The 13341-nt window shown below is 38.5% G+C and overlaps 1 pseudogene; it reads left to right on the top strand.

Moving 5' to 3' along the window:
• Positions 1–9721: 9721 nt before the first annotated feature.
• Positions 9722–10705, top strand: LOC102496049 (glyceraldehyde-3-phosphate dehydrogenase-like; annotated as a pseudogene).
• Positions 10706–13341: the final 2636 nt, after the last annotated feature.

The raw sequence follows: 13341 nt of genomic DNA, 5'->3' as shown, positions 1-13341 counted from the left end.
ATGAGGGAGGTCCTCTTAGACCACCGAGCCCCATTCAAGCTGTCAGCTGATGGGTGGAGTAAGAGACCTCTGGCAAAGCAGATGGTCACAATACCCCCAACTTAGCACAGCACAAATAACTGACTCACAAGATTATAAGCAAATAAATGGTTGTTTTAAACCACTAATGTTTAAAACATAAAGAAATAAAAGAAGTCAACAAAGTCTTCATAAACTTATGCATGAAAGAAAGAGAAAATAAGTTATAGGGCATAGATATAGAAAAAATTTTTAATTCTTTTTTTTAGGGTTCTTTTTTCGTTTTTCTTTTTTTTTTCTTTTTTGCAATAGGGTGCATGCGCTTGCCAGACAGAGAGAGACAGAGAGACAGAAAGCAAGAAATCACCCCCCAGAGGGGATGGCCATGCCGCAATCTCTTCTCCATTCTCCTTTCGGGATCTTGGGCATGCACGCACACGTGCCCGATGTGAGTTTTAAGCCAACGGGTCCAGGACGCAAACCGCGATCGACTACATGAGAGTCCAGAGACATAGCCATTACGCTAACTGCTGGTACCAAAATTTTTAATTCCGAGAGAGACACCTGTCATAATAACTGCAGGTTTTCATTGCTGCCATGATTCCAGGTGGATAAAGCCATGATTCAGTGTAGTAGTAAACTTCTAAGATGGCCTGTCATAATCCATGCCCCTATGCTTTTGTGTGACCAAGAGAATGTGGTAGAAATGGCAGGGCATAAATTCTAAGGCTAAGTCAAGGTTTTACAGCTCTTACCTTGGATTCTTGGATAGCTCACTCTGATAGAAGTCAGACGGCAACTCCACAGAGAGGTTCACACAAGAAGCTGAAGCATACCACCCACATCCACACCAACTGACCTGTCATGTGACAGAGCCATCTTGGAAGAGGATATTTCAGTCTCGCTCAACCCTTCAAATGGCTAAGCCTGGCCAATATCTATGAGAGACCCTAAGCCAGAACCACTCAGCCAACTGACAAGCAAATGAGTGAACCTCAGAAACCGTGAGAGACAGGAAACAGTATTGTTGTTATGAGCCACAGCACTGTGGAGTGCTTGATTACACAACTGTAGTAACCAACACAGGGAACCTCTGTTACACTGACACTGAGAAAAGGGTTTAATACAACAGTTACACCTTTTTTTCAGTATTATCGTACTGCAATTCTCTTGAGAATATGGTCATGGATCTCTCTCTAGGAAATCCTCCAGGAAAATTGGTATTCTTGTATAACCAACAGATAGAAACTAATTAAATACTTTTAAATTATTTTAATAACCATGTCTATAATATAATATCTTTTTTCAGTTAGGAATACTTTAGGAAATGTCAAGTAAGTAGTTGGGGGAAACTGCATGAAGTTAGAGAAGTTCTGGGACTTACATATTCAGCAAAGTTGTCATGTCATTATAAGTCATCTGTTCCTTCCTACTGCTTAAAAGCTCTAAATCTTAGATGGAGTGTATATTGGTAGAGTCTCTAAGGAAAATAAAATTCTTATAACAATGACAATCATAATATGATGTGATGAAATACCTTTCCCTAGAGTTTTTGAAAATCAGATAGGTTAATATCTGTCTGAGAAAAGAGAAGCTCTTTCTGAGGGCAGAAAATGAAGTGATGGGAGGTGGGGGGCTTTCAAGATCCACCTGAGCCCAATAACTTTCCATTGGATTTCTTGGCATATGATTCCTAACTCTCAGATGTATTATCCTTGATGAGGCAGTAAAGGACAAAGTATAGGCAGTGTAGAACTATAGAGGCAAAACCTGCATTTGGCTCTGCCATTTGTTCTTAGCACTGCAATTTTACTAGATTTTAAACTCTAAGTAAGTTCAAATGCCAGTACCTCAGTTTCCTCCGCTGTACACAGAATGATAAAAAGAAAAGAAACTAGGAGCCAGTAGGCAATCCAAAAATGATAGGTATATAACTTAAATAATTTATTTTAGTCCAACATGTATACTACTCATACATTGGCTAATCTTCTGATTTAGAATCAAGCTCTTTTCTTTGAGACCTTGGAAATTTTGACAAGGGAAATAAAAGCATAAGTACAATTGTAATACAATTATTAGTGAAGAACGGTTCCAAGATTTTATTACTTTTCTCCAATCCTTTACAATTGCATTACTCACACTTGATTTTGGCTGAATATTTTTTTTTTGGCTGAAATTTTTTTTCACCTTGTCTTTGCACTCAGTTTAGTTTTAATAATTCTATTTCTGAGGCCTGCAGATGGCACGGTTTTTGGGACTCTGGACTCCCATATGGCAGACTATGGTTCAAGTCCAGGACTAAGTGGCTTAAAAATCATACTGGGTACATATGCATGCATGCACAAAATCCCAAGAGGAAAATGGAAGCAAAGAGACTGTAGCATTGCCATTCTCCAGGGGGGAGGAGGGGTGATTTCTCACTTTCTGCTTCTCTCTCCAGTGAGTGCACATGCTCTATGACAAAAAAAAAAATTAAAAAATTAAAATAAATACATTTTTAAAAGTAATTCTATTTCTAAGGCCAGTCCCATAGTTAGTGGTTAAGTACTGTGTGAAGGACACCAGATCCCACATAACCTACCTGCCAGAAATAGCAACTTGAAAAACACGCGAAACATGTGTGTGTGTCTAGGATCCTGACAGGAGAAAGGAATGAAGGACAGAGGGTTGTGGTATGACCAGGCCTCACTGGGGTTGGGAGAGGGTGGATGTTCTCTCTCTCTCTCTCTCTCTCTCTCTCTCTCTCGTATGAGAAAAAAATAAAACTAGTAGAACTACTAACAAATGTATACAACGTAACATAATGTTCAAAACTGAAGAAGATGAATATGTGTACATCCTTGAATTGATTATTACACACTGCACACATGCCTTAAAATGCCATACTGAAGCCCACAAATATTTGTTGCTTATATATAAATCACAAGTCATAACTTAAAAATAGGGGAAGCAGCACTGTGGGGACAGGAGAGGAGCCCACAGTGAGCCAGGGAAGGTAGTGTGGTTGCCTGAGCAGATAGGTGGATGTGTAGACCCAGACCCCAGCCTTCACACACTGAGTGTCTAGATAGGTCTAAGTGAACCATAGCCAAACATCTGAATAATATTAAGGTCAACATATTCCTCAATTTCCACTGAATCTGACACAAAAATGGAGCAAAACAGAACAGCAAAGACATTGCAGATCACCTCCTCCTGCACACCTCTGAGTGCTCAGGTTGAACTTCTAGAAGTTAGGAAGAAATGCATAACCCATCAGATGACCAGAAATCACCTCAGAGCACAAGAAATATGAGAAACCAAGAAAATACCTCTCCCCTAAGGGAAAAGAATAACTCCTCTTCATCCACAGACAGTACAATGGAACTCATGGAAATATCTGATTAAGAATTTTGAATATTCATAGTGACAAAGCTAACAAAGATGCAAGAGAAGAGAGACAATGAAGTCCAGAAGATCCAGGAAAAAAGAACTGATGAGTTTCAAGAGGTGAAGAAGTTCTTCCATGATCTGAAAGAGGAAATATACACCATAAAAAAGAGTCAAATGGAACTGTTAGAGTTGAAAGTAATAATACAAGAAGTCAAAACCTCCCTTGAAAGTATGAAAAGCAGACTAGATCATACAGAAGATCGAGTCTCAAATGCAGAAGACAGAATCACTGGACTAGAAAAATCCACAATGAAGACTGAGAAAATAGTCCCCCCAAATGAGAATAATATAAGAGAAATACTAAATACCATAAACATCCAAATACTATATAATTGGTACCCCAGGTGAAGAGACTAATGAAGGCATTGATAATCTATTCAATGAAATTCTGGAAGAAAATTTTCCAAACCTAGAGAGGCATTCAAAGATCCAGACCCAAGAAATGCAAAGGACCCCAAATAGAAACAACCCAAGAAGATCTTCTCCAAGGCACATTATAGCCAGATTGACCAAAACCACAGACAAAGACAAGATACTAAGACTGGCAAGAGAGAAACGTCAAGTCACCTACAAAGGATATTCCATCAGGCTAACAGCAGACCTCTTTTCAGAAACAATGCAAGCAAAAAAAGAATGGGGAAATATATTCAAACTGTTAAGTGAAAAACAATTTAACCAAGAATACTATACCCAGCAAGATTATCCTTCATATGGGAAGAAAAGACAAGAACATTCTTAGATAAACAAAACCTGAAAGAACTTACCAACACCAGACTAGCTCTCCAAGAAGTTCTAAAGGGAGCGCTATATCAGGAAAATTAAAGTCAGACACACAAGAGTTCAAAAACAACTAAAAAAATGGCCAACTTAATGATAGGGACAAGTCCAGAGCTGAATGTTATCTTCCAGAATTTAAACAAAAAGATCGGATCACAACAGAAAATAAATTAAGTCCATCAGATGGAACTGGTGAAACAGAATTTTATGACATTAGACTAAAACATTGCTGATCTTCTTCTATGCTTTGTTTTCTAGAGTTAAGATTTGTGTCTTCTCTTGAGCTGTTGACAGGTCCATGTACCTACTATTTGAACAGAATCCTATCCTCTTTCCTGGCTCTAAGTCTTCAGCAAAGTTCTCTTAAAAATTTTTTTTTTATTTTGATTTGTTAAAGCTAAAAGTGCCTTTCATGGAATTAAAAAACACCCATTTAATGACCACAGTAAGCTATATAGCCTCAGCTAGGTGGTACTTTATAGTATGTTCATTCTACTCACAGTTTCATGTCTAAAGTCAAACATGTGTTCACAGATATGTATGTATCAGCTGAACTTGCTATTGAAAGTAGTTAGATTTATTAAGATATTTCATGAATCAATAAAATATGGGGTGTGGGGTATGGAAAGCAACTATAGATACCAAAGGCAGTACGGGAGGTGGGTGGGAAATGGCAGAGGGTGGGAAATGGGAGAGGGGAAATATATATATATGAAACAAGAAATGGAAAATTATTTTTTGATGATAACACAAAAGATTAAGCCACTATCCAGTGTATTCTGGATGGGGAATCGCATTTTGTTTGCTGTGATGATGTTCAGTGCATGAATGTAAAATAATAAATTTAAAAGAAAAAATAATGATAAAAATAAGTAACAATAATTATTATTATTTCTCTATTCATATTGTATTAGTTCGTGAAATCATTAAAATAATTTCCTAACTACAGTAATATATTTAAATGGCATAAACAGGTCTGAAGTAAAAATGCAGTGAGTACCAATCTGTGCACTCCACAGGAATATTGAAGAATATTGGGTACTTGATTAGGATGTCTGAGTGTAGATCTAGTGAGAGAGTTTCTACCATATCTAGCATTGGCTTTAACATTAGAAAAACCTGAGGTTGCATGTGCCCTCTTTCTCTAGCCGGCATCAAGACTTTGGGCATATACGATGTCTCTGAATTCCAGTTTTATTACTAATATAGTAGGGATGATAATAATAGAAATAATATCTAGAAGAATGATCAAGAACTTGTGCCCTGAGTTTCAACCTAGATCTGCTATTTACCAGGTGCACTTATTTATTTTTTTAGCAAACAGTTTAATCATTAATTTTCTCACATATAAAGTGGTACTAATATTTGTGCCTACTTTCTAGGGGTGTTTTAAGGATTTAATAACAACATACATAAAGCAATAAATTCAGCTGTTGGTAATCTATAAAAACTAAATAAATATTAAAAGCTGTCACTTTTTCTAGAAATGAGAAAATTAAAGTCAGAATGGATCTGAAGAATCTTATGAAGTTCCTAGTCCATAGATATTCAAAACTAGATGTCATCATTAATATTATTAAATATTTACTTGGTAATACCTTAAAACTAACTATTACTACTATTCTTTTCATGGATGATGCATAATAGATATTTAAGAACTTATTAGAGACATAAATTTATTACTAGACATAATCCCTGTATTTGGAATCCCAATTAAACTCTGTATTGCATATTGTATCTTAGCTAAAGAATGCATTTCACTACAAATATAAGTAAGTCTTTATGCTTAGCAGTTGAGAGATGTATTTCATACTGAAAGTCTTATATGATAGTACTTAGCCCAGAAAGAATTTTTAAGGCCATTGATGTATTTCAACGCCACAAACAAAAAAGAAAATCAATTTTTTCCACTCTTTAAATTATTACTAAAAAAATCAGGACCCTAAATATAAATCCATTATATTGTACAAGTGCATCATGTTGCCTTTATCTGCAAAGGAGAGGTAATAGTACCTATTGCCAGCTTACCTGAAGAAGTAACTACTATTCTGATGTTCTTCAAAAATAGAATTCTACAAAATGGCTAATAAATATTTTGTAAAATGATATAGAAAACAGCAACATAAAAAGGCTCATCATCATACAGTATTTACAGTAACTCTACAAATATGCATACATCTAGAACTGATATAGCACCACACTAAGCAAGGAAAAGAAAAGGATTTTGTCTAAATGCTTTCTCTTGGGGTTACTACAGCCTTTTTAGGGATCCAGTGTGTTTTAGACAATGGCATCTTTTTGGTCTCAACTTTCAACAGTAGCCCCTACAAAAGAAAGCAAATCTAAATTGTCTCTTGTAATTTTCTGGCCAGAGCTTAGAATACTCATTCACACACAAACCATTCACCCTGTGGCTCTTCACTGAGGATAAGATTGATCCATCTGTCCAACTTGTCTCATAGTTTCTCATAAATTGCTTACGTTCAAATTAGCCAATAGACACTGTACCTAAAACCATTAGGCCCTGAAAGCAAAATACGTAATTAAGGTCTACCCTCCCCACCTCCATTTCCACTGTGAAAGCACTCCACAGCATTTGGTGAAATTGTTGCTTTTAAGTTTGCTTTGTGAAGAAGGATTTAGTGACTCCTGACCCTTGAGGACTGTTCTTTGACCTGCCACTTTTCTCCACCATCTGGCATGTTTACTTGAAGCAAACGCCTCAGGTCAGAGGGCAGAACAGACATGTGGAGGGACAGCTTTGTCATAAAAGCAATAACGAATGAGTGGGAGCTTCAGAATATAGCACTGTGCATTTTGTTTAGCTGCCAAACAGGATGAGGTAGGGTTGGTCATATGGCTAAAAACAAAATAAATAAAAAGTCAGTTACTATGCAGCCCTGCAGATGGGTAAAATGCAAGATGCTCAAGTTCAGAATCTTTGTACTGTTTCCTTTTCCATTTCTGGGAGCTACTTTTTATGCTTTACTGGGCACATTACTAAACAATATGTTACACCAGACACAAGGGGAAAGTGGTTTATAGGCTAAATTAACCAGATTGATTATTCAGGAATAGCGTTGATAGTCCAATAATCCCCAAGCAACAAAATCAGAGATAGAATAGAGTAAGGAACTGAAGATCAGGTAATCGACTGTTTTTATTTTAATATCCAGGGCCTATATTGTAATAAAACAACAGCGATCATTTTATTTTTTAATAATTGAAGCTTTTTTTAAAAGAACAACTAAGAAATAAACATTGACACCAACTGATTATACCCATTTTAGACTCTCAGACAGGGAGCTGTGTGTCATAGCTCTACCCCCTACATTGGCATTTGTCCTAAAAGTGAGGACACTTGAGAAAATTTTTAGCGCTAAAGATTTATTTTGATTTATTAAAGCTAAAACTGCCTCTCATGAAATTTAAAAATTTAATTTTGGTAAGTCCCTTATCAAAACCTCAAGTTTCATTTATAAGTAACTGCTTTTAAAGAGCATCCCTGAGTTCTGAAGATCTTTCAAAAATCTAATTCTTCACTCTACTTCGCAAATATGATCCCTGAGCTTTGATTGATTTCAATTGCTCTCCTACCGCTATAGAACACAACATTCTCCACAACTCTGGAATTTGTAGAGAGAAGATGGATAAGAGATGGAAAACGTGCGATTCTGCTGAAGTCTTGGTGCTATTCTCACTCTAACTTTCTGTTGCTTACCTTTGAACAGTTTGAATGGGAGGAAAACAATGCTCTGAACTAGAAACTAAAAAAATGATTTATATTTATGTTCATTCTTAATGTAAAGGGGGAAGCTTGCTAGGAATCTTGAGATGAAAAATGATTAAAGAGCTGGGGTTAGTCAGCAAAAGAAAATGAAAAGGAAACTTTTCCCCTTAGAAAAAAAAATAATAAAACAAAGGAAAAAAAGATTAAAGGAGACCTCCCTCTTCCAGCCTGATTGTCAGGGGATAGTTCTTTGCGTTTCGAATACACTTTGATCCTGGAAACTCTGCATTTTTAGTCTCTGCCAAGTTAGTAAAAGGGATGTCCCTTGTGGAAGATTTTCTCATATGGAGCTTTTCAAAAAAAAAATTCATATCTATCAAGATTTCTATCCCTTGAAACATTTGTCTTGAAAAATTCATGACACAAAGCACAGCCATTCTCTTTCCAATTCTAGACTCTCTGTAAAGAGAAGCTATTTGCCCAAGTTTGTCCTTGCCAGTTTCAGAATTGATCACTCTATAGATAATTTATAGATGGACATGGAGATCATACTAATGTGTCCATTTACAAGCAGGAAAGAAGTTCCTAGGCTTCCTTTGAGGGGAAGAAACCTTCTAGTGAAGTTTCTTCCATTCATATTTAATAAACTAGTTCATGCAAGAAGGAGCAAAAATAGCCAGGGATTTGGAAACAGACTAGAGCATGAGCCTTCCTAATGCCGGCACTTACTGGAAGGGGGACCTTGAGCAAAGGTTTCAATTGCTTTGAGCCCCAGTTTCCTTTTTGTAAAAGTAAAGATAAGAATACATGCCTTTCAGCATTATCCTGAGGATGAATTGAGATAATGTGGGTCAAAATACCTAACACAGGACACTCAACAAAATTTACTTTCATTTAATATTAGTCTTATAAAAGAAAAGAATTTGTACCTGTTCTGGAGGATAACTAAACTTGAGTTTGTCCCTTGGGAAATAGTCTTTTCCTCAAGAAAAACAACCTTAAGCACAAGAAAATTTATTCTGCAAACTGACTTTCAGCAACTTCTTCATGCTCTAAGAACTGGAGTGTTACTAAAAACTTGCCCAAAATATGTGTAATTCTTTCTACATATTACTGTTCTTGAGCATTAATTACATTGCTTTCAAGATGGAGGTTGAAAAGAAGACAGGGATAGAGGAGACTAATGGGATCTGAGAAAACTGATAGTGGTACAAAGAGATTATCTCAAACATCTTATTGGAGGAAGTAGGATTTGTTATGGAGAAACAAAACACAGTAGTGGGACTCTGAAGTGTGAGAACTTGATCACAAGACATAGGATTCTATATTAAGACACCAGTATTTTAAAAATCTGAACTTTAATTGGACAGGGAACAGTAATAGGTATGAATAAAAAATATTTTTTTCACTTTTTTTTTTTTTGAGAGAGATTTTTGCTATAGGGTATGTGCACTTGCTGGAGAGAGAAGACAGAAAGTGAGAAATCACCCTAGTGGGTATGGCCACGCCACAATCCCTTTCTCCTCCCAGAAACTTGGGCACACATGCACATGCACCCAGTGTCAAGCCGCCAGGTCTGGCACTCAAACTGCAGCCAACTATGTGGGAGTCCAGCGATGTAATCACTACATCATCTGCAGGCACCCACATTATTCCACTTTAAAAAAATAAAATAAAATAAAAGAGCCCAGGGCTCCCTGCTCCTCCCCATTCAACAGACAGCCACGTCTTCCCATGCAGTGCCCACCGCATCCTGGAGACAAGATGGTGAAGATCAGAGTAAACGGATTTGGCATATTGGGCACCTGGTCACCTGGGCTGCCTTCAGCTCTGGCAAAGTGGATATCGTGGCCATCAACGACCCCTTCATTGACTTGAACTACATGGTCTACATGTCCCATGGCAAGTTCAATGGCACCGTCAAGTCCGAGAAGGGGAAGCTTGTCATCAACGGGAAGTCCATCACCACCTTCCAGAAGCAAGATCCTGCCAACATCGAATGGGCTGATGCTGGTGCAGAGTATGTTGTGGAGTCCACCGGTGTCTTCACTGCCATGGAGAAGGCTCGGGTTCACTTGAAGGGTGGGACCAAGAGGGTCATCATCTCTGCCCCTTCTGCCCACGCCACCATGTTTGCGATGGCACTAACCATGAGAAGTATGACAACTCCCTAAAGATTGTCAGCAATGCCTCCTGCACCACCAACTGCTTGGCCCCCCCGGCCAAGGTCATCCATAACAACTTTGGCATCGTGGAGGGACTCATGACCACAGTCCACACCATCACTGCCACCCAGAAGACTGTGAATGGCCCCTCAGGGAAACTGTGGCATGATGGCCATGGGGCTGCCCAGAACATCATCCCAGCATCGACCAGGATGCCAAGACTGTGGGCAAGGTCATCCTGGAGCTGAACGGGAAGCTCACTAGCATGGCCTCCCGTGTCCCCACCCCCAACCTGTCGGTCGTGGACCTGACCTGCCACCTGGAAAAGGCTGCCAAATACGATGACATCAAGAACGTAATGAAGCAGGCATCGCAGGGCCCCGTGAAGGGCATCCTGGGCTACACCACGGATCAGCTTGTCTCCTGCAACTTCAACAGTGACACCCACTCCTCCACCTTCGATGCTGGGCCTGCCATTGTCCTCAATGACCACTTTGTCAAGCTCATTTCCTAGTATGACAATGAATTTAGCTACAGCAACAGAGTGGTGGACCTCATGGTCCACACGGCCTCCAAGGAGTAGAGCTCCCAACCACCAGCCCCAGCATGAGCACAAGGAAGAGAGGCCCTCAGATGCTGGGGAGGCCCTGCTCCCGCTCAGTCCCCACCCTCCTTGTCACAAACCATCAATAAAGTACACTGTATTAGCAAAAAAAAAAAAAAAAAAACAACTCGTGTTTGAAAAAAAAAAAAAAAAAAAAAAAAAAAAAACCAACTAGAGCCCCCTCATCTTCACATCTAAGCCAATTTTTTCTCTGCAACTTATATATAAGGGCTCTCACCACTTGAATCAAGACCTCCTTCTACTGTCATTAAGTGATATCCTTGACAATGGTCCACACTTATAGGGAAATCTGATTCCATGCTCACTAATTCCAGATCCTGCCATAATGATTTGTGTCCTGAAAAGACCATGATTTGGACTTGGTTTGAAAAATTAGCCATTCTTGCTAGTGATATTACCTTAAGCTAGTCGTATCACTTTTCTAAGTTTCAATGTGTACATTAAGAACCGGAAAAAATGGGACCAACAGTTGGCATAATAGTTGTGTTGCTGGACTCCCACGTAGTCGACCGTGGTTCAGGTTCCAGACCTGGAACCACCTGAAACTCATGCCAGGCATGTGAATTTTTGTGCCCAAGATCCCAAGAAGAGAATGGAGGAGAAGGGATTGCAGCATGGTCATCCCCTCTGGTGAAGTAATTATTTCTCACTTTCTGTCTCTCTATCTCTCTGTCTTTCTGGCAAGTGCACATGCCCTATAGCAAAAACCTCTCAAAAAAAAAACAAAAAAACAAAAAAAATAAAATAAAATAATTGGGAAAATTAATGTTTATCTTATGAGATTCTATGAGCATGGGTAGAGTAACATAAGCAAAGCTTAGACTTGGGTACTGGGGAATAAGTCAGGAGACCATTTGAATGATAAGTACTTAGTATACTCAAAGTCCCTTTCCCCCTCTTACCTCAGTCCACTAACATTAAAAACTTCATCTTAGTTTTTTCTCTTTTCAAGTAAATAAATAAACTCTCATTGGTTTTATATATACTAACTCATTTAAACATAGCAAACAACCCATGAGGAAGAAAGAATGATATCCTATGCTATCATTGAAAAGACTGAGGCATGGAATAGTGAAGGAACTTGCCCATGGTGTAAAATAAACAAAGATATTTAAGATTGAAAGAGTATGAGACTCTTCCTATTCTTTCTTTTCTGAGACTCCTTCTTCTCTTTCTTTTTTTTTTTTTTTTTTTTTTTTTTTTTTTTCCACTTAGTGCACATGCTCTTGCCAGAAAGAAAGTCAGAGAGAAAGTGACAAATTGCCTCCTAAGGGACATGGCTTTGCCATAACCTCTTCTCCTCTATTCTCCTCCTGGGATTTTGAGCATGCATACACACATGCTCTGCATGATTGTCAAGCTGCTAGGTCCAGAATTTGAACCATAGTCGGTCATGTGGTAGTCCAGTATTTTAACCACCATGCCATTTGCTGGGCCTGGGACCCTTTGATAAGAGTCACAGAAGGTCAATTAGTAACTTTTTTCTATAAACAAGTATGTAACTACTGAGAAGTATACATAAGAATCAGACAAAATGATTATTAATAAGGAGCTAAACAGGAGAAAGTGACTTAAGTACAAAGAAATAGGGTAACTTACACTTATCTGAACTGAATTCATCTTCCTCTCCAAAAATACTATTGGTTATACTTACAAATGCATTGCCAAGAAGCAGTTGAGAATGCATCTTCTCTCACACAGGCAGGTCCCAAGTGAAAAAAGAAAGCACCAAGACAATGATGACCAGTTTAAACCTCCTTATTCACAAATGGGATGTCAGTATTTTTAAAAGAGATTTTTTTCCTATAAAGCATGTAAGCTTACTGTAGAGACAGAAAGACGGAAAGCGAGAAATCACCCCCCCTCCCGGGGGTGGGGGGGGATGGTCATGCTGCAATCCCTTCTCCTCTAGTCTCAGTTTGGGATTTGGGGCACACACACGCACATGCCCAACATGAGTTTCAAGCCTCTAGGTCCAGGACTCGAACTGTAGTTGGCCATGTGGGAGTCTACTGATATAACCATTACACCATCTGCTTGTCCCTGGAACATCAGTATTCTTAACATAAGAAGAGAAAAAAGGGACAGAAAGTGACCAGATGTGAAAGTCCCTTCGATGTGAAAGAAAGAATAAGGCCTGGGGAGTACGTTTACTCCACCTTATGACATGTCTGATTCCAAAATTTGGGCTTCTATCACCACACTGAAGTGAGGCAGAAGGGCTCAGGACACATGATGGAATCAGATCTCCTAATTTTTAATTTAATGTTAGATGTACCACTTTCTAACCATGTGCTCTTGAATATATTCCTTGATATTAAATGCTCTGAATGCCTTATTTATAAATTACTGTGCCAGATACATAGAGTTGTTGTGAGGACTAAATCAGTTCATATGCGCAAAACTTTAATATAGTACCTGGTATATAAGAATTGCTCAACAAATGCTCGTGATTGCTAGTATCATTACCATCTCACTGAAAAAGAATATTAAAAAAAAAAAAAAACACACAATAAACCAGCAGTTAGTGTAATGGTTATGTCGCTGGACTCCCATGTAGTCGACAGCGGTTCGCGTCCCGGACCCGGTGGCTT

The sequence above is a fragment of the Tupaia chinensis genome, unplaced genomic scaffold (genome assembly GCF_000334495.1).
Source record: "Tupaia chinensis unplaced genomic scaffold, TupChi_1.0 Scaffold000093_1, whole genome shotgun sequence".
NCBI lineage: Eukaryota > Metazoa > Chordata > Mammalia > Scandentia > Tupaiidae > Tupaia > Tupaia belangeri.
The sequence above is the reverse complement of the archived record's forward strand: the minus strand, read 5'-3'. Positions and strand labels throughout refer to the sequence as shown.